Source organism: Rhyacophila brunnea, unplaced genomic scaffold (genome assembly GCF_057557595.1).
Source record: "Rhyacophila brunnea isolate RB1 unplaced genomic scaffold, BYU_Rbru_1.0 scaffold_11, whole genome shotgun sequence".
In the NCBI taxonomy this organism is placed as follows: domain Eukaryota; kingdom Metazoa; phylum Arthropoda; class Insecta; order Trichoptera; family Rhyacophilidae; genus Rhyacophila; species Rhyacophila brunnea.
In genome coordinates, this window is record NW_028232763.1 from 16824596 (window position 1) to 16848776 (window position 24181).

The 24181-nt window shown below is 29.4% G+C and overlaps 1 protein-coding gene across 7 annotated transcripts in view; it reads left to right on the forward strand.

Moving 5' to 3' along the window:
* Positions 1–24181, forward strand: part of LOC147078430 (CUGBP Elav-like family member 1) — an 807474-nt gene that overhangs the window by 53324 nt on the left and 729969 nt on the right. The window lies entirely within an intron of this gene.

Consider the following 24181-nt stretch of genomic DNA (forward strand, 5'->3'; position numbering starts at 1 on the left):
CGTTGCGATGTCCATCACAAGTCCATCACATAAAGCTGTATTTCTTACGTGGACCAATATGGGTAAAACACGTTGTCTTTTGCTGATTCATGTTTAAATAAATTAGTAACAGAGAGAACGAATATCTATTTGATGATTTCACTGTGGGATACATATTATTAATATTATCTACATTATAGAATAACATATATTATTCGTGATTATATGGAATTAACCCCATACCAATATGACATAATATTAAATATTAGTATAAATTCTAAATATTACTGGTTTTATACTTTTCCATTTCAATCTTTTTCATGATCGGGTATTTTTATGCACTTTGCCTACTCACAAATGGCTACTTTATAACTGGCACAGAATATAGTTACTTACTATTTACAATAATAACATCCCTGTGTAAGTACTTAATAAGCATAGGTACGTAGTAAAAATCGTGTTGATATTTTCGAGTAGTATTTAGCTTTGTTTATCTTAAATAGTAGCTCGCAGAACCAAACTGACATGGAGCACACTTGAGCACCTGAATAGTATCTTCAAACGTCACATTGTTCCTTAAAAACTTGTTCCTGTTAAACCAATGTATGATATCAGAGCTCACGTATGCATGTAACACATATACACTTGATGTAAGAAGACATATTTTGACTCAGCGAGTGGACAACCGCTAAATAAATGCAGTCATCCAGTATTACCCGAGGTGCACTAAATGACCACAAGGATGCTTTAAAATCCGCTAGGTATACGAACTCATAAAGTGGCAGCAAAGATCTAATGACCAAGAAGAGTTGGAGGAGCTAAAAGAGACCTTCATCTAGCAGTGGATCGATCCTGGCTGATGACAATGATAAGTTTCAGTATTTGTGTATATCATAATATTCTGACTAAAGATGGGATATCAGAATGACACAAATATATATCGTAGAAAATCTTTAGATTATCTAGATCAATTATTTATAGAACTCGCCCGATTGGTTGTTTAAAATATTATGAACAAGATAATATAAAAAATGTAAGTATTGTTGATTATTTAAACATAATTTGTTTTCTTAAAAATTAATGAACACTGAATTTTACAAAGAATATTATATTATAGGCTATAGACAAAGGGTATCTTAATTATTCCTGAAAATGAAGGTCCAAACTGAACGTTTAGTTAATATCAACTCTTTAAGTAAAGTTTCCCCTCTTCAAATACCTGCCGCCTTGAAACAACGGGCAAAGTGTTCAATTAAACAAGCAAATCATCCACATAATTCAATTGAGACTCAGCCGTCTCGGAGCCCGCACGCTCTTGCTGCGTTGTTCGTCCGCGCTGAATAATTGATAATTTAATTTGCGGAGATGCCCTATGACATGAATCTTGTATCGGCCGACCTATTACGCGCGGAGGCTTCCACGGCTTTTCTCCCAAGCTTTTACCCTTCCCTCCTGCCCTCCACAGGCCTTAAGACCCTCGCAAATGTTTCTTTACGAGCCTCCTTCAGGCAGATTGCAATGCTTGCCATTTTTCATGCGCCTAAATATTAACAGAAATGCTCAATTTCAGTATATTCTCTTGGCGTTTTTATTTTCGAAACACACAAAAAAACACTTATATGCTTCTTTTTTATTATGTTTTATTGGTCTAAAAGAAACACATTTATTTTAAGACGTCATGTGTTTGCTTGAATAGTATTTTTCTAAGAATTCACTCACTATGCACTATGAATCTGGAACAAAATACTCACATAAAATATCAAATATTTACATTGTTTCATACAAATCTCTTAAGTAACCTCAATCATTGTTCCAATATCAACGTAGAATTTGGTTTATTAATCAAAATAACGAAAATTTATCAAGGTTTAGATTAAGAAAGTCTAAGGTAACTAATAACCATTTTATTTATCTAATACTAGCAAATAATACCAGGTTGCAGTACAACCTGTCAACTTTATTCAACTCTTATTCCGGTTTCCCTCTTTCTCAAGTTTTACTGTCATTGTTCAGGTATTTTGGACTAAATTATTATGGAGCTGTGAGCTGCTTCATCAGCCTGGTGGAGTCTTTGTTGAGTCACCTGACTTTACCGAGCACGCCATCACTGGACTCATTCATTTGACAAGCGGAAATTCTTAGCTGTATAATATTATGTTGTCTAAAGTTACACTAGGTTACAGGACCTTATCTTAAATGTATTTGAGTTTTTTAAAATTCAGAATTTGCGTTTAAATGTGTATTTTAATACGTCTTCTCCCTATTTTGCTCTGTTTTACACATTTTCATATGTTTTCTCTCATGCGTTACAGATCTTTTAATCTAAGATATGACAAGTAATACCTACAGTTATTTTAATACGTACCTAAACATATGTACATATATATATTTTATATATTACGCGTGGTTGGCTATTTACTATCGTATCATGTCGTTTATATGCGTAGTTACATTTAAATCATGTCTCGATAAAATTTCAGACTGCGATAAATGTGCATAATGAGTTACCTGCTAATAGTTTTATTATGTCGGTTTTTCATTGTAATCATTACATACTACTTACATAATACATACGAATTGGTGCATGTAATAATATAATATTATGTTGTATTAATTGTTATTTTGAATTATTCACTGTACAAGCTTTTTCTTTAAGTATTTCGATAAAATTGCGAGGCTTTTTTCATGTAGTCCTTTTATATTTAATAGTTTAGTATTTTTTCCATTTCGTTTTACTACATTATTCATTATTATTCATTTAAAAACTATGATTATATAATAGGTATCATGAATAGTTTTTATTTCAATGTGTATAAATAGTACGTGCATTATATAGGTATATATACCGTTTTGTGCATATTTAAATAATAATAATAATATAACCTCAATCAAATATGGGATATAGGAAAATATAAATTAATAATAATAAATCATATCAAAATGAATATATTTTTATATTAAAATTATATTTAATAAACCTACTGCATAATAGTTACTACAAATGCTTCATACATATATCTAAAATAAACTTTACTCAGAGCACTTAACTTTTGAATATTTCTACGACAACGAGTTGATTACAAGCCACCGGAAATTTTTCAGTCAAGTAACTTCCGTTCTTCACTCTTATCAACTTTCAGATAGCAGCTAGAAAATAAATATATTAGAGGCTAGATAGAGCAATAATTGCTTTGAATAAGTACGTACATGGAATGCATAGAATATTAATGAGTGTAGCTTTTAAAAGAAACACAGTCTATATAAATGTAATAATTAATACACAGTGTTTATATTATTAAAAATGTAATATTATATTATTATCATTTTTTTTTTAATAATTATGGAAACACAGATTAAATTATTTCTAAATAAAAGAGAAATGGTTACCTGCATCTTTTTAATTTAGTTATTTACATACTTAATGTTCTAATTATTGACTTACGTTGTGTAGTATTCCACTTTTTGTGATTTGAGTTTCGCCTTTAGGCATCTTTAGGCACTATGGACCCACTAAATACCTACACAATGATAAAAAATAGAGTTAATTCTAGCCTATATATCAAAGTACATAATACCTACGTTAACTACAGAAGTATGTAGAAATTTAAAGTATTAAAATGACATTAATCATAAGTGATCGAACTAAGTAATATGAGAATAATGTACAACTGACTCTTTAAAAAAAAATAGGCATGAAAAATAGCTAAAATTAATCGATAAATATTACCCACCAAAAAACAAAATAATCTGGTAGTACCTATAATATAATGTTTCCTTTTATTAGAATAAAATTGACTACAATTTGAGTTGGTATACATTCCAAAATTCTTTTGTTTTTATTTTGAAATCTCTCGTGCATTTATTTTTTCCAATTACCTAAATCAAACTGTCAAATATTTTTAGTATACAATACAATATGGAAGAGTAAAGACTAAATTGATTGTTTTTATTTGTTTTAAATTATGTACCGTCGGTTATGTCATATGCCGTTTTTTGTGAATTTAGTGTTTGTAAAGTGTTAAATTTATCATGTCAAAATAACATCCCGGCAACAGTAAGTACAAATTACAGACGTCATGTTCGCTATGGTAGTTTAGTCAATTTTCTATAACATATTTTTATAGTGCTTTAAATTTTAAAACCTACGTTTTATCCACGTACTTACATGGTGCATAATAATGTAGATATTAGAATACATATTTTTTGTTTAAAAAAATAGGCTTCAATAACTTTGGCTCAATACTAAAATACCTACTCAACAATATTAGAACTATTATATGTATCTGGAAGCAGTCTTCTTTTGAAGTTAAACTTGCCATAATGACAGATTGATCTGAAAATAATAATCAATATTTTATTTGATATTCATATTACTCTATGAAAAACAGTGGTAACACTTTTAAAAAAAACATCGTTATATAAAATATTATAAATATATTCGTGGTCTGTTTTATTTTATTAACATAAATGTTAGTCTTCTGTACAACATATTTAATTTTTTTTAATTAAAGAAATATTTTATTATTATAAATTATACTGTTTTATAAAAATAATAACTATACATTTCTATAAAGGTGTGTGACGATTTATAATATAATATAATATCATAGTAATGTGTAAGGTTTCAAGTTGGTGAAAAACGATACTCCCTGATTCAATAAAATTAATTTGTACGAAAAAAATATTATAAATCCGATTACCTTTATGATACACTTGATCAATTACATTTATAACATTTTCTATAATTTGTATCTAAATTAAGTTTTATACTTTTATATTTGAGTCGTTTTTTGTGAACCTGCTTGAAAGAAATCAAAAGGCGAAACCCAGTTTGCAAAAGTGACTGAAATAGAAAAGTACAAAAATTAAATCTATTAGAATTTAAATTTGGTTTCCACCAAATACCGTCAGTCGATACTATTATTTTTTTCTTTAAATTTCATTTTATGACAATATTAATATTAATTATTAGTATTTATTAGCTATAATTAAATTTTAAAATACCATAATATTATATAATATGATTAGGTGTATTTTAATTTATTAATTCTTTCTGTTATAACTGAATGTATCAGATACATTAAACAGAGCTTATAAATAATTAATTTTTAAAATCCCGATACCTACACCAATGATATTGGTAGATAGTAAAATTAGAGAGTGTACATATTAATATATTATCCATCCTTCGCTTTTGAATAATAAATAGTTCACGGTTAAAAGGATATTAAAAAATAAAGCTTCATTTAGCTGCAGAACTTTGGTAAATCACGTGCATTCTTATCTGATTGCAGCTGTATATGGAGGAAGTATATTGTTGCTCATATTTTATGCTCCAGCTTTTCCTCCTGCTACTCAATAAAATATAAGTAATATTATTTTTACCTACTTTATACTTTTCACAAAAATTAAAAAAATATTTTATAAAAATTTATAATATTGATATAAATATGCTAAAGTCAGAAAAACTTAAATTGCATAATACGTGTCAACAATAATTTTATTATGGTTATAAGCTTTTTGAATTCTTATGATCGGCTTTTGTATTTGTCTGATTACACCTAACTGTCCATATAAATTAAAATCATGATATCTTCAGAGAGAATGAGTACTTCCTTGTGTTTAGTATAAATAATTACAAGATTAAAAGAACTTTTTATATACCACGTTTTGAAATTTTCTGTTGAATCATTTATAAACTTGACAATTCTATGTATTAATAATTTATGACAGATAAGGCAATTGTCAACAAATCATTTTTTTGCTATTTTGCAACAAACAAACAAATATAGAATACTGAAATGTCATTTTGATTTCCATAATAACGCACGTATATATTAATAATTTAGTTGCTAGGACCACCCCCTTAGCAACCAATAATAGTGGATTGGATTACGCATTTCTTCCGAAATTACTTTTCATACAAAACAGAATTACCTGAAAATGAATTCAATTCTACTTAATGATGGCTAAAAGTATTAAAAGAATGCATTGGCATCGTGTTCTGATATATTATAAAGTTTTAAATGTCTAGCTAGTCGGGAAGTTAGTTAAAAATCGATTGCAAGATTTGTACTGGATAAACAATCACCGGACAAAGAAGAATACGATCTAAGAAAAACGTGGTAAAATAAATCATTATTCTTAAATGATTTATTAGATAAATATTTAAAAAAAATGTAAAATAAAACATTTGTTTTTAGGCTAAAACTTTTTAAATGTTAACTCAATAAAAAGTCTTCGAAAAGGAAAAAACTGTAATTTAAAATTTGCTTATTTTAATGTGCTGTTGGTCTTGAGCCATTAAAATTAATAAACGAATCTTACGATCAATTAAAAAATATCAAAAACCCTCTCAGAAGGCATAAAAGTACTCAAATAAAAATTTGCGTCGTAATATTTTAAATGGAGCTTTCAAATTAAAAGTTTTCCGTAATTAAACCGGCCGTTTAGAGCGGGGCTTTCCCGCTTTTATACGTAGTTACTTATTGGGACACTCAATAACGGCGGCATTTTGCCCACGACGCGGGATTAATCAGGTGCTCGTTACGACTTGTTTGGCTTTCTCGTGTAATTTCGTTTAATTAGTCGCTGTGCCTGCCTGATGCGTATAGACTGCTTCACCTACAAATTTCACTATATCATTCAGTTTCCTTCACTCCTTCAACAATTGGAAATAAAATTCATCTCACTCAAATTTTAATATGTCTATTTAGTATAAAAATGAATAAAATATAATACTGACAATTCTCCAATGACTAGGTGATTCTTTGCGTATAATTAATAATGTAATTATTATGATACTTTAATATATCATAACTTGTATGTATTAAAAATCTGTTCACTGATTGACGATGCTGAATAAGAAACACGAAAAAAAATTCATGTACATTAGTAAAAATTAAAGAATATAGCAATAAGCAGTCATTCAAATAATTAGTATCAAAATGTTTCTAAATATCTTTCTTCTTATCTTATCTTCTTATTAGAAGGCTTATTTTAAGTGACTTCATTTTTCTCGGTCCTGTAAATTATATTATCACTTACTTCCGTATAATTTTACTACTTTGTCGATCCATCGGCATCTAGATTTATATTTTAGATGTTTTATACCTCTTGCATACTACTAGCCGACTAGATTTTTCATGGCAATGTCTATTTTTTGGCTTACGTTTGCTATGCATTTCGATTATGGGTGTTTTAAAGTTTGTTTAATATCACATAATATTATGCTTATTTATTTAATTATACAATAATTATTCCATAATTTGTCATGACGACCGATGGCCAGTATGTACGTTTCTTGGATCTCTATTGTCCATTTAGATACAGGGATATCTATTTCTATCTTGCATTTTTTTTAAACCTTTTAGGTGCCATTGAACTTTACACACTACTTCTGATAATAATGACTTGAGACAAAGTACCAATGTCTTTAAAGATCTGTTTTCGATATTAAGAAAGAATAGGAATCTCTGCTTGAATTGAAGTGTACTGCCCCCCAAACTCTCTTAGCTTGTGTACGCAATACTAAGGTTGCCTAAAACAAATCGTTTAGTCTCTTTACTTACACGGGCATGGAAGGCAGTTAGGAAACAACCTCACGCATTTTCATATAATCTCAGTCTTTCTTCATAATGAATAGCAATTATGATAAAATAATGCGGATGTTTTGAAAAATTAATCTTTATAGAGATTTTTTAACGAAAAAAAATTATTTAGGTTGTTATACATAACAATATTATAATACTACATACTATCATAAGGATGAATCCATTTATATTAATGACGTATAAGATATCATAAAATAATAATGGACATTACACCTGGATTAGAAAATCATGAAATCTCAGAAATCCACTACTGATCTTACTTAGATCTGTTTTTTATTATTTTGAATTATTTTTGATACTTGTTATGTAGCTAGTGATTATTTAATTAAATTATTATTTATTCAATAAATGTTAGAAAATAATTACGTAAATATGTATGTAATAACTTTACAAATGATTTTGAATTACTTCAAGCATACCAAAACGATTTAAAAAAAAAATGCCTTATGGGTCTTGATTCATTATAATATAGGCGGTGTAGTTTACTACTTAACTTATTCGATTAAAACATCAAGTATCTTGTTCTAAATTTGTGTGTTTCTGAGTTGGATGCAAATAATCTCAATAATCACATATAATAATTAATTATATTGTTATTATGGAAAGAAATTCCATAGTTTTTAATTTTCAAAATATGTCAGAGAATATCTTGATAAACGGTTTGAAGTTTCTACGAAAAATCGTGTTGGTAAAACTCAAAAACCGTAGTTTTTGTTTGCTTAATATTTATCATTATTTTTTTCCTACGACTTAGGAAATAAGCAAAAATCCTCCGCTGAATAATAGCCTGCCCGTTCAGAGTAACGATTCAATTGTAATTCCCTCCACGTTTTTTTTTTTTGCCACCGAGGCATCTACTAAACCTCGGCGGATAAAGACGCCGACCTAATGATTAAAATTTATTTACAAATTGCAAAAATTAGGATAGAGTCACGAACTCTGCGTCGGCATCGGGTCGGGTTGGCGCTGGAAATATCACGTAAACAGACTTGCTTGCCTCAAACGGCTAAAGAGGCACCCAATCCCGAAGCAAACGGCACGCTATTATTAAAAAATTGCAACTAAGCAGTGCACAATAATATAGTATACCGATGCAAAAGTTGATTTTTGTAAGAATAGTATCGATCTTTTGATAAATAAATCTCTCCACTTAAATTAATCGTGTCAAAGTTATTTGGTTACGATTATAAAACATCAAACAAACTTTAACCGAATAAATATTTATAATAATAATAATAAATTCGTACGACGTCATAGAGCGTAATAATTATGTTTAACTATGAGTGATTTAATCTTTCTGTATATAATAGAAAATTCAATTTCCCTCAGTTGGTAAGTACTTGGTGAAATTTTAATTTTAATTGAAGTATTGTACCTACTGTGGAATTTGAATATTTTTTATCGATGAGAGTTTAACCTTTCTGCATGTTTGAGTACTAGTACTATACAACAGATTTTGTTTTTTACGAGAAATGGATGTCAGCCACTTGTTCAACCTATTAGGTCCATACCCTGGCTCACACACAAATTGAAAAACAATATGTGTATTTGCCAGACCCGGGATTCGAACCTGAGACACACGGCGTGATAGTCCAACGCTTAAGCCGCGCGGCCACCGTGGGTGTCACATTATGGGTGGGGATTACATTTATTGTTTATAAATACTGAATTAACATTTTTTTTTAATAATTTCTCAAAATTTCTTAAAATTTTCTTAGATATTCAATTGGCACTAGTTCGATTAAAATATCTTACTTTGTATACTTATTGAAATATTGAGAAAGTTTGCGACAAAATAGCTATGTTCTCCCTTAGTATTAGTAATTAATATTATTTTTTTCGAGAACAAAGCCTGAAATTTTGTATCGCATTTGATGCATTCAGTTTACCGATTATGAATTATGCATTTGCATTGTTTATTTCTTTTTTTAATAAATTAAATATGTTGGTAAGTATATCTAGTGACATTTCTCATTAGTTTATTTTATTAAATTCTCAACACTTTATCTAGTTCCTTTCACTGTTTATGATTATTGACGTTTTAATACTGTTACTGAATGTATCAAAAGTTTTAATGAATATATTTAGGGTTTTTTACAAACACAACTTTTCAAAACTTTTTATACCTCCTTCTTTGCTTAGTAATACGATTTTCACGTTCTTTTGTATACATTTGTTATATTATAAATGAAAATGAACTGTATTAATATGCATTAGCCATTGATGAGTCCCTTAGTGTCTGAAGATACCGAAAGGCAAACCCCGAGTCATAAAAACAACGAAGGTTTGATAACAAATTATTTTGAAAATTCATTTCATTTAACGGTACAATAATTATGAGTATATAATATACTTACATCATATTTGTAAATGTTGTGTACTTGAGTATGTAGGATTCCTAGTTTAAACTTTATTGCTACTATTCAGAGAAAGACCTTATTTTTCACCGAATCTAGAAGATGTAAATGTATTAAAACCAAATAAATTCCCCTCTTAGAAATCAAGTCGCAAAAGTCTATCGGCCCGTCGGAAGGTTTTGCAGATTCGATTAGCATTTTCCTTTCAACCGCCATATGAAAACTGTCAGAGGATATGTCTAGTATCCTGCAATTTACCATATATTATGTAAGCAAGACATTTGATTAGGCCAAGTTAACCGACATGGACCGTGAAAATAACTTAAACGGCTTAGAATTGCGAGCTTCAATGCTCTGAATTCGGTCTGGTTTTAAGCATTGTAGATATAATTGGACATATTATCAATTTTTATTACAACAGTAATGAAAAACCAAGAGTTAACGAAAATAAAAACTAAATTTAGTATAATATAATTAACGATATTCATAGGAAAATATCCAATTTTTTTATTTTTGTAGATTGTTTTCAAATTTACCTCTCTGTTTTAAATGTATATTATGATTTAAATGCGTGAATATATTTTTTATTGCATGCCATTGTCTGCCCTATGTGGCGCATTGTAAAGTTTTAACCATCGCTTTATAGTCATTTTATGATGACGTATTTTCAAAAACATGGCCTTTCAATTTGCGGCTATTAAAGAACATTTTTATTTTGTAATAATCCCAACTGAAAGCTGTAATGGAAAATGTTAAATGTGTCTGAATTTCATGCATTTTTATGGGATTTGTCATAAAGAAATATATTATTTTTTATACTGAGTACCTTTACATAATATTACAATTAAATAATACGTACTCTAGTATCTATGTATTATATTATTTTCCAAAAATGAGATAATAGTACCTACATACATGGTAACAATTTGTATTTTGGAAAATGTCTTTAATAATATGAGGTAAGCTAATACTTCAACAAATTATAGTCAGTGAAAAAGCTTTGTGAGAATAAAAATGCTTTCATGTGAAATATTATATTTCTATACTCTTCATAGAAATAAAATCCAGACTGTTATAATTATTGATAATAATATAAGATGCTTTTATACAAAATCTGGGTGTTTAATGGCAATCTACATTATTATAAGGCTTTTCCATAATATTTTTTTTCAACTGATATTATAATGTAGCGTTTATTTGCGGTTAAAACTTAATTAAAATATTCCCTCAATATAGTTTTACCGCATATATAAAATATTAAATATATGAATATGACGTCATCACACAATATGTAATTATTAAAGTAGATTCGAGATTGAAGCCAGAGTTGATAACGGAAAACTTACACGCCGACATAAAACACAAATTTCCTTAATGTAATTAAATTTCTCAACCACCCTAGTAAAACGTATCTAAACATTTTTATTTGCTCACATAATATTAGCAAGCGAGCTCCTTTAAAGTTAGTGAAGGGTGTGGGAGGGAGATATCTCTCTCCGAAATGATTTCAACTTTCCTGTCAGTTTCTTGTCTCGCTACTCTGTTGAGATATTCTTTGAAGCACGGACGCCATTCGCGTAGAAGTCACATAGTTTATACGTAAGTACTCAGTTAAAAAGAGCGCCGCGGGCTGACGCCGACTGGGAGGGTAGACACTAGCGCCGGGGGGGCGTCGTCAGTATTTTAATTAAGAGAACGTCTCAATATTGTTTCAGGCTTGTCGATGAGTAAGAAATAACACGCCAACTTGTAGGTGCAATATACAGGCTAGAGCAAAGTAAACGTTTGATGGCTCGATCTTAACTTAGGGAGAAGGTGGATTTAGATAAAGCGAAGACACCTGCAATGGTTAATTATCTGCTGCTTTATACTACCTCACTCTTTAATAATATTGGATTAGGTACTTATTAACTGTTTTTTCATAGCGTTTAATTATTTATTTATTTATAACACGATATATTTTTTTTAATTTTCTATTTTTAAAATGAACTATTTCAATGATTTTCCTCATACATGCATCTTCCAATTAATGTTATTAAAGATAAGACAGAAAGAAAGAAGCACAATACCAGATACATATTTTTTTTTTTAAAGTTTAGTCCGTGGCAGTATAAAGCACCTTAAAGTTTAAAAAGATTTTGGGGAAGTTTTCAAGTACATACCAATAGATAAATATCAACGAATCAAAATTATTTTACATTGGATGTATCATAATTACTAAATGAGTTTTGCTTATCCATTTTTGACAATAATTATATATGAAAGTAAAAAAAGTGTAAAAATATTGTGTACCAATCTTATTGAAACACGATCTTAATAATTATGGTAGTTATACTTTATAATATTTCACGCAGGTATTTATTTAAGATGTATTTCACTATTATAAGGTTATAATTCTTATGTACCTAACTATAATTTTTATTTTCTAACATTTTAAAATCAGGATTTTCATTCATTAAAATATCTACTCGATTTGTTTTTTTGTAACTTCCACTTCTTAAAATTAGTTATTAATAAAGAAAAAAAATAACATGCATACAGATAAATCGCATTACGTCAAAAAATCATGATTTTTAAAGTACAAAAATTAAAAAATAAAATAGGTACTTACATAATTTATAATTTATAAAAAAAATAGTAATATATTAAGTAAATTAACATTTAGATGATATTTAAATTTTGGATTTATGTATATACCGTTTCTTAAGTATGTACCACCGTACCCCCCTAATCATATTCAAGATAAGCACTACATACTTTCGTGAGCTAATTAGTTAAATTATATTTACTAGCTGAGCCAGCTGGCTCTCGCCAGTCTGTCTCGCTAGGTCTTGCAGACAGCTTTTCGTCATAGTGACTTGGTGTTGGATTTTAATATAAAAATTGTAAAGCGTGTATAAACGGCGCCATAGTTTTCCCTTCGGGATGGATTTCCATTCACGTCAGACAGTTGAAAATTTAGCTGATTTTTCAGTTTTACGATCTGCGTGTCGTCACTGCCAATACAAATTTGGAGTCATGTGCGTAGTCTATTCTGGAGTCTGGCCTTCTCAATATCGTCTGACACCATTTCAGGCTGCTAGGCCTAGCAGAACAGCTGGCAATCGCCGATTGCTACCACTGTCATTTTAGTTTTAATACAGTACATGTGTAGGTATGTGCATTTAAATATGATAAATAATTACCTATACATCTCAATCGTGATTATCATAAATAGCGATCCAATATAACGCGAATTTTAATCTCTTTTGGGTCCCCATTTACATAATAGAAAAAGGTTAGCAGCATAAAAAATAAATTTGAACATTATTTTGTTTCATTGTCTATAAAAAATAAATGCTCGGAGCCATAGAATAATATTTTAAAAATCATATTTTGATTTAAAAATTAACCTTAAACAATATAGTTTCCCGGTGCGGGACATACATATCGAGACATATGTTGATAAATAATGAAGCAATACATATTATATCTGATAAAAATAGGAATTTATAAGACCTAAAGATGTGGAATCAGCTTAAAGAGGCCTTCATACATCAGTGGATTGATACAGGTTGATGACGATAATGACGATATAAATGTGTAGGTATATAAAATCACAAATTTAAAAAAATATTGCAGTTTATATGACCAAAAAGAGTAGAATTAGGCTGGGATAACCTTCATCCAGCAGTGGATTAATCTTGGTTGATGATGATAATGACGATATTATGAATGGGTAAATATAATATCAGCAATTTTGATAAATATAGCAATTCATATGACAGAAAGGAGTAGATTCGGGCTAGGGAGACCATTATCCAGTAGTGGATTTGTTCAAGTCGATGATGATAAGATGGATAGAAATATGTATAATATCGCAAATTCGTTTAACTGATAGTAGTAGAATCAGGTTGCGGAACTCTTCATCCAGCAGTGGATTGATCCTGGTTGATGATGATGATGATGATGATGATGATAATGATGACGATATGAATATGTAGATAAATAACATTAGAAATTCAATACTGTCAATAATACAACCAACGTAGAGAGGCGTTCATCCAGCAGTGGATTTATTGAGGCTCGTGATAATAATGGCATTATATATAGATAGGTAGATAATAATATAATATCATTGATTTTGATAAATATAACAATTCATGTGTAAGTAAGGAGTCGAATAGGGCTGAGGAGGCCTTCATCCAGCAGTGGATAGGTCAAGATTGATGATGATAGGGACGATAAAAATAGGTAGATATTATACAATATGACTCATTTTGATAACTATAACAATAATTCGTATTAATTTCTTTCATTGTTTGCAATGGCAACTTTGTTAGTTTAATATGACTATATTGTGATCTATGGAAATTAGTAGCCTGGGTAATTATTCAATAAAAAAAATAGTGCGTAACAGCCACAAAGAAGTATTTAAAAAAATCAAATTTGGAATATCATGTTATCTATGAAATTGCGGACAGTGGCGCACGCTCCTGTCAAAAGATATTATACGTAGTGAATTGTACCAGGATTATGGTTTTTTCACCGGAAAAAAAGTGCGCCAATGCCTACATTACGATATTTGAATAAAAATAATCGAATCCGTTTGTCAATTAAAGGATTAGAAGGTCTTAAGCGACGAAGACGTCATTCTGCTGTACGTTAAATGAAATATGGCGAATCGTATACGGTATGTAAGAAAATATCGGATATAATCATCACGTACCTGTAAAAACATTGAAAATTTCTGAAATGTGGTCAATTCAAACGGTAGATGAATCGGTAGTGCACATTTTGAAGTGAAGATGTAAAAATAACAATAAAATGTCGCTTAAATGAGCTGTTAGTGAATTTTCCAAAATCTCTTAGGATAATAATATATAGGAGATTAATAAAACATTACCCTTTGTCATATATAGCACCTCGTTAATATTTCAAAGGATTATCTACTAATCATGTTACTATACACATAATTCAACTAATAACAATTTTAATTTAATCCTCTCGCTAAAAAAGAGGATGATAATTTTAACTTACATCCAATTTTAATGATGCGTTTTACTTAATCGCACAGTTTGCGATGAATAGTAATTTATCCTCTATGCGGAAGATATTAACTCTATCTCCCGAAAAATATAAATTTAATAAGAATAAATAAGAGTAACCTTTTGATGGACCAAAAATTATAACGTATCGGTCTAAGGATAACCATTGGTTTTTGCATCAACGATTCTAAATATAAATCCACCGTAAATATGTAATCATCTCATAGTATCTTTGCATACACTACAAATGCCGAACCAATTATTACCTGAGGTTTTGGCATATTTATTTAATTTGCAATTTACTGGAATTTCTGTAAAAACTATTTGGTATTAACGCCGCAAAAATGATGGATTTTTTAACCTAATTTATCTCGGAAAGTATTATATCTACAATATCCATAAATTGCTACGCATTTTTATTTGGAAACCGACCATGAAAAATCTACTGACAAAATAAAAATCAAGCTTTGATAAAATTTACTTTATAGTATAATGGCTTAAAAAACAGTAATGAAAAGCTTTAATGCTAAAAGATCTTTTTTGCTGATTAAATACGTAACTAATTATAATATAATCACGTTAATAAAAGTAAAATCAAGAATTTTCACATGACAGACACCTATCAGTCAACATTATATCAAAAGTTTACATTGATTTTTATGTCTAGAGTGTTTCATTAAGCAAACTTTATTTCTAGAGAGTTTACAACGTTTATCTCGAATGAAAATACTGGCGATCTTTATTATCCATCTCTTATGACCTTACAACCCTCTTAGGGTCAATGTTTTCTCACATATCCGCATTCATTCAACTACCCCTATATAATATACATTCTAGGTACTGATTTACTTTTTTTTTTATCCCGACCTACATTCATTATGATTATAGCAATAGTAAACGCTTTTGTAATATAGATTATATTATATATTATAACTTCCGTTTTCTTATTCCTTAATTATTTTTATAGTCATAATTATTTATTTTTTAAACATATCGGCAACTATACAAGGCCAGAGCCTTTTCCATGGTACCACCCCATGCATTATCATGATGATAGAATAATTTTATGTTATGTGTTTTAATTGAATATTTCTACTCAATCACTAACATCCAAGTCCTTGGCTGACTGCACAATAAAATTATCATACAGATATATCTATCCCAACTTTATCAGTCTCTCACATTCAATCTCTCAGGATTTGTCTATAATATGGCCAGTCATTCATACAATATATTATAATTATATTCTTTTTAACACTACAACAGGCCATGAAGCTTAATGACAGTAGTGTATTTAGTAATAGAATAGAAACAATGACAAATACTCAGTCTTTGAGAAAATCACATAAATACATTCTGAGATTGTGACCTAACGGACAATCAAACTCGGTGCCCCCGTGGATGAAAGTCTAATACCTCACGCATTGGACTACAAGGGCCTGGCAGTGGTCCAAGGTTCTACCCCTTCATAAACTGTATTGAGACCTCTATCACATCTAATAACATGACCGATTGGCGGCCTTTGCCCCATCAAGGTGCTAACTATATTGGGTCTTATTTTAAAAGTTTAGAAGTACGGGTACATTTTTATTTATTTTTCAAAGTCCAAGTTTTTACAGAATTTTTTGTAATATTTATTTAAAATAGGTAAGTACTATCTATAAACTCTATTTCTTTATAATATAATATAACCTATTTCACCCTTTTAGATGCTGAGTTGTTAGATACCAAGGTACTTCCACCAAACCATAGTCAAATAGTTGATCCTGAAAATTTTAGTGAAACTTTTTAGCCATTTATTGTCAGTTACCAATGATTTTTCTGAAATAATTAATTATTAACAGTTTCCCAAAATTAAATACGTAAGTTCAATATGTATATATATATATATATTGAAAACATATGCAATCTTTTAATTTTACTTTAAAATAAATAAATACAGACCTAATACTACTATAAATATATCACAACCAATGTGCCACTTAGTATAAGTTACGTAAAACATCTAGTGTGTTTTGAAATTTTGCACAGTTGTGGATAGCTGCCCTGCCAGATTTTACATAATAATTAGCATGGCCCTTAACAAAGTTTGAATGGAACTAAACTGCGTATCGTATTGCGGCAATTTGCACGGGATTTATAGCGTAGCTGCGAAGTAGATTCCGTTTCAATGCGTGATACCGGTGGCGGTCGATAGAAACGGTAATTATCTAAATTCACCCCAATTAAATGGTAATAATCCATAAATATAAACAAGAACCGGATGCATTTTAAAGTTATACACAGTTTGTATGAAAAGTATTAAGCATCAGTGGGTGTATTTACGTATAAAATTATTCAAAATATATTTGTGAGGGGAATCTCTCTGTGATACGTTATATACAACGTCACGTCCCAAACCCACCATTTATAATCATCATTATATTCAAGGAATGCAAAATAGAGCCGGATGAATGGTGAGCTTTTTGTTTGTTACTGCGCCGAGCGAAGTTTCAGGCTTGACTTAAAGCGCACCGTGGAATAACCAGGCTAGTGGTACGTCAATGATTCAATTTCAAATGAACTATTCAAAGAATCAATTGTATAGAATCGACAATCTGTATTAATAATAATTGAAGGCGTCCTTATAAAAATGGTTTATTTAATACATTGGTATCCAAAGTGATTTTATTGTATTTGAAGGGCCTATAAATATAAGAGTATATACAGCGTAGGGAATTTAATTTTCATAATATCGCCATACTTATCAAAATTTGTTAACGTTAAAATTTGCTAATATTGAAAACAGGTCTGTCTACAAGCGATGTAGAATTTGATACATTTACTTTATAGTTTGCTCTATTACGTGTTATCTTAAAATATTATTTTTAAGATACGAAAAAGCTTATCTTTCAAAATATACACTTAAAACATTGAAATTGTTGTATATATTTCGATAATGATTTTTCATCTTTCCTGAACATTTTTGTTTTTTCATATAATATATACACTTTTTATAGGGACGCCTTTAATTATTATCGATACATTTAAAAAATTCTGAGTATTTTTGGTGGTATGTGATGAAAAAGATAGACTGTAATAATTTTATATTTGAGTGCAAGTATTTTATAATATGTCAAGTTTATATTTTGATCTATCAATCTATATTAGTCGCCTGAAAGCACTATATTATGGAATTTTACGTACCACCAGTTTATGGTTGATACATCCTGATTTACATTAATATAGTTATTGAAATGTCTTTGGATAAAAATATATGATACTTTTTGGTCGAATTGAAAATCACTTTTATAATGTTCCTTTTACTCGTGCGTACGAGTAGAGGCAATTCTCGTAAATGGCGAACTAATTCTTACCAAAATGAGGGTTGACACTATTTTATTCCGGGGAACCCTCAATTTAAAAGTACTTAAATAATAATACTACGTAAGGCTTAATTTAAATTTATTTATTTTCTAAATTTTGATGATATAATTAATTACATTTACCTAAAACAATGTTACTCTGTAAAGTCAGCATAGAGAAGTGTTTGCTGAAGCTGTCATTATTATTTGACATTATCATAAATCCGGACGTAATTGTATGCCGCCTACCTAAACAAACTCGCAAAGCGTCCACTGCCACTTGATTGTTATTACCCGTTTATTTGCATCGCCTACGAGAGAGCTTTCATTTAACGGTCAGTATTTTCGCAAGTCTTATCAAAGTCAACCGAAATGGTTACGGTCACATTGAACAAACAGTAATTTCCACTGGCCCTGCTACTCCCCGCAGTCGATTGGTAAACAAGAAAGCATTGAGAGCGTTTTAGATGGAGTGCTCCGTTCCGACTTGACCGTTTGATACGTCATACAAGAAATGATATTGGTTGAAAAATTAGTGACAGATCTACCAGTATAAGTTGTCCGCTGAGCTAGGACGCTACAATATGTTACTTTTACTATTCAACAGGTATTTTTATAGTGTAGTGATTTAATTCCAAATTTTCGACAGCTGGTATATCTGTTAATATTTGTTATTATTTCTTTTGATAATGTCATACATTGTACCATAGTCTAATAAATCTGTATGGTACTGGATACTTACTCATCTAAGGCTTGGTTTGATTCTTGGTGAAGTTAAAATATCAATATGTATGTGACTTTCTTAAAGCGATGCCTTTACCTACCATAGGCAGCTAGCGGAAAAATACGAAGCTTGCAATTTGAGACATGTTTTTGATTATTTAAAATGTCAACTATATTAGTTAACAGATATATATCTGAAAACATTAAAAAGAAATATATTTTTATTTTTAGTCAAAGATAAACAAAAAATTGTAAAAAATGTAATAAAATGTGAATTTGTTGAATCGGACCCCACCTTATTATTATATTTTATGCTCATATTTATTATTAAAATTTAGTTTATTAAGTTTTATAAGCATCACTTTTGACTAATTCGTAGTTTTAATATTTTTTATATTTATTTTAAAAAACATCGATTTTTATAAAAATATAAATGTGTTTAACTTGAAATCCTTTTTATTTATATCAACTTTTATTTAATGGTGAAACAATAACAGCAGTTTATATTTTGGAAAGATGTTGACAAACCAATAAATTATTTCATTTCTTTCTAATAGGTATACCTACTAAAACAATTATTATAAATGTTATTTAAAATAAAATTAGTAGTTATACAAATAATATTTTAAAATACGTTTTCCAGAAGAAACATACACGAAAAAATAAGTAACAGTATTATTTGTTTGCAAACAAGTTCCCAAAATGGAAACTATCGTTTTTGTGTTTAGAACTCTCTATAATATGAAATATAATTCGAAGTAGTAATAGTTTGTAAATAAAATTGTATTCATTAACGGATATTCATAATTGTTTCTAAAGTTTCTCAATTATTTTATTTTAATTGGTATACCAATGGCACCCAAATTTGCGACAACTGCTACGTCTCGTCTTTTTAATGTTTCAAGTTTATAGAAACTGTGATCATTGTACTATATATATTTTAAATTAGCGAGTCGTCTCAAAACTGAAAATTGCGTCTTCTCATGTAAAAAGACCTTTCTGACGGTTGCAAAGGCGTCAGACCGTAGCTTACAATAATGTTTTGGATACCGCACGCTATCTTTACTTCGTACCGCAAATACAAACTAGATGAAGAAGTGTCTCCCAAAACGATGACTTTGTGTATCTTACAGCCAGAACAAATGTTAGTCTACAGATGAAGATAGTCCCGAATAAAGTGTTGGCCCAAGGCTTTTCTCAGGCCGAAGCGAATAATGTGACTCATTTAGAGTGAGAGTAAAGCAAGGCTTACAAGTAAAATAAAAGACACCTACAAGTACATGACTGAAGCGTAAAGGTGTACATAATATTTAACGTATTATATTAGTAGTTTTTTTCAATGACATTTTTTTTCTTTACAAAAACTTTAAGCGTATTAATACTAAGATTTACTACTATGTTTGCACTACAATTCGTCAGCTTAATGCAGAACTATACTTACAATTGAATTTTTTGAAGGGAGAGTTTTTTGAAACAACTTACTGAAATTATTAATTATTATATTTATGGATAAATGTACGCATCATATTTTAGTGGGATTATTGATGAAAAAATGGTGCATACCCATATCTACATAAATGTTGAATAACTGAAGTAGGCTGTTTCAAAAAACTCTTCTGCAAAACATTTCTAATGTGAGTTAGAATTAATATTTCTGCATTCAGCTGACGAATTGTATCAATTAAAATAAAATACAATATATTATACTAACTTTTCCACATCAATTGTGTACCTACTACTAAGTTTTATTTATATGTTTTATACTGTATTTTATTTGAATAAATATAATATTTTCATATTAATGTTAAACTCTTAAAGTGATTGCAATCGTGTAAGTAAATCAGGGTATTTTAATATTGTTATTTCATATAATTTTGATTACCTATCCTAAGGAATTAATAGTCGTATCTAGTAAGATTAATTATTATAAATTATAAATACCTATTAAGATTGGGGATTGCAATACTGGTTTTTCAAAAATGCCAGTAGCCCGATATTAACTGATACTAGAATACCGGTCTAAAAAAGCACTATAGGCATTTACTGGTATTAGAAGATTAACAAAGAATTTTTAATTGCATAAAAATGTATATGACGGAATCATCTGACAAAAGTGAAATATTCTAAAAAAATATTTTTAGGCAGAAGAACAGGGCCCAAATAAAATTGTTAAGATTTTGGTTTCTGAACAAAATTCAACATGAGTTAAAAATTTTGGGCACCATAAAAGATTTTTATTGGTATCTATATCATATACTACCAATAAACTTGTATACCTTTTATACAGATTTTACCAGCTCACTTTACATTTGAGAAACATAATTAGCAATATAATAGAACTTCGACTCTAAGTTATATGGAGTAACTAGTAAATTAAATACGTGTACTGTTTTAAATATTTCACTGTGTAGGTATACTTGGCATATTATTGTACCTATAATATTTGTATATTTCAGCCATGTCATATCTAAGAAACGATAATTAGAACTCGCGCCCACAATAACTTCCTGCCTATCCACCGTATAACTTTATATATAATATTCAAAAACCCTTTATAATATAAGTAACGGCATATTATTTATAACGGTACTGCACATAGGTGCCTGCCTTCGTTTAGCATACATTTCGGATGAAAACAGCGAAGAAAAATTGTTTTAAGGACATAAAAGGGCGCCGTTCTCTTTAAAGCCGCTAACGTCAAACGGAAAAAGAAGGTTCATCCTCATTAAACGTCACCGGCCTGATCCTACCTTCTGTCCTCTCCTTTGCCGACTCACTTCGTTCGCGAATTTACTTTGAGGGAACCGGGGATAAAAATTACACAAGAAATGTAATACAAATAAAATAAACATAATAGATTTGCATTTATTTTACGTACTTGGAACAAAATATTTCTCATTTAAACCACTCTTGAGCGAAGTTAGCAGTACATTACATTTAGTATACATATAAATCGTTCAGACCATGTACACATAATTATGGAGTTAATTAGAGAGTTAAAAATAAATACCCGTGCAACTACTTGTAACTGTGAAAATTGGGCATTCATTATACACATTTGTCAATACCCATAGAGAGATAACATTAAAAAAATGTTATGAAAATTTATAAGCCAATTCCACTACTGGCCGTGACAGTTATTTATACATTTTATTAAACATTACGTTTTTGAGAGTTGTTTAAACTGAATCTGTGGGTATAATATTATAAAGACACAATTAACTCATTGATTACAACATCTACTTAAACTACTTTTTTACTAATTAAGTACCTATTTAAGTTTGATCCATGTTCTTACCATGACTTTGCCGGGAAAATAATAATATTAATATGGATGTTTTAACTGTTGTATTATTATCTATAAATGCTCATATTATATCAATTAATTTAATAAACAACAAAATATTAAAATACTTTATAAAATGAGTAGGTATATTATGCTAAATAATCACCATAAACCTTTTGAAAAAATATCACTTGAACTTAAATGAAAATAAAATTATGTGTACCTATTCGACATAAAAATAAAATAAAAAATACTTACTTCATAATCTCATCTTGAAAATAACTAATCCCCTGTTTTAAGTAAACTTTAACTTATTTTAAATAATATTTGTAGTTATTCCGTTTGGTACATAAATTTTCAATATAAAGTCTTTCAGTTTCAATATAAACTTTTAGTTATTACGTGATCTATATAATAATAAAATATTTAATGAAGAATGACTCATGTAAATGTTATGATAATATTATTTTAAAGTTGATAAATAGTAACACAATCATATAAATTGCTTTAGATCGTCAATATTATTAATTTTCTTTTACGTAAATAAAATGTTTTAATATGAAACAATTAAACATAAACCACTACTTTAATTAAAAAAAAAAAAAACCATCACATCATCACCAATATGTTTTTTAATTATAACTTTTTTTTTTAAATATTTTCCCTCATTATAATATTATATGATTATCGGTTACGTTGTACATTTCAATCGATTTGTACCAAAACATACCAAAAATGGTTTATTATAAATGTATTATACATCATAATATGAAAACTCTTCAAATATATACCTACATCTGCATTCAAGATCTTTGAAAAAATACGCCACTCGGTGCGAGTCAAACCCACGTCCACTGAATGCATGGTCATATAATTGAACCAATTTAACAGTTTATCTACGATAAAGTACAAGTAGTATATACCTCCATCTTAAAGTGCTTAATAAATATTGCGTTAATTTTGACAGTCGGCTTTTATAGTTTGAAACAAGGTACCTACCAATGATAGGTACTTACCTTACCTCAAAGCTTGTGAATTTATTCGTTAATTTTTTTTATTAAAAGTTAATAAAAATGGTGTTGTTATTTAATTTGCTTTAGTTTAGAGTTAGACGAACGTGTACATAGTAGCTACCTAATTTAAAAAATATTATGTTTGAAAATATTAATTAAAATGAATGCATAAAATCGTTAATTCATTTTCCTAAAATGAGTATTATTTAATTTGAATTTCATTACATTCATTCCCAGCGTCCTCTTCCGATGTACGTTGCTGTGCCGGTACATCACAACAACAACAAACTTCCTTTGAGGACATTTATTTGATTCATCCACCCGTTTTATCCACTCTCGCGACAACAAGAGGTGAGGTACTTCTCCGGATTCGATGCTCCATCCTGCTCTGGTGCCGGGCATCATCTTTGTAAGGCACAAACCATCTCGCTCTTTTTTGTTCGTTAGAGTGAATTCGATCTGCCTTTTGACGATCGCGTTTCTTTGCCTGTTTTACGGCGGGGATGAAAAATGTAAAAAGTCGAAGTAATTTTTTATAATTTGACGCGTGCGCCACTGAAACGTGAATTGTTTGAACAGACGGTGTGACGTAATTGAACCGTTCCGCCGCTTAGGTCCTACACCTGCTTGTACCTGTTGTTTTCAATCAAAAGAATATTGATGTGAGTGTGCCTACTCTAGAGGGCGTACTTAACTTTTTAATACAATCTTGACTTGCTTTGCAGCCGTAATCCACATGAATTCAAAAAATAATATGTAAAACAGTATTCTGTGCTAACGACGTGATTTGAATAATATCACTTGTGCATTATTTAAAAATATTATTGAAGATTATTTAA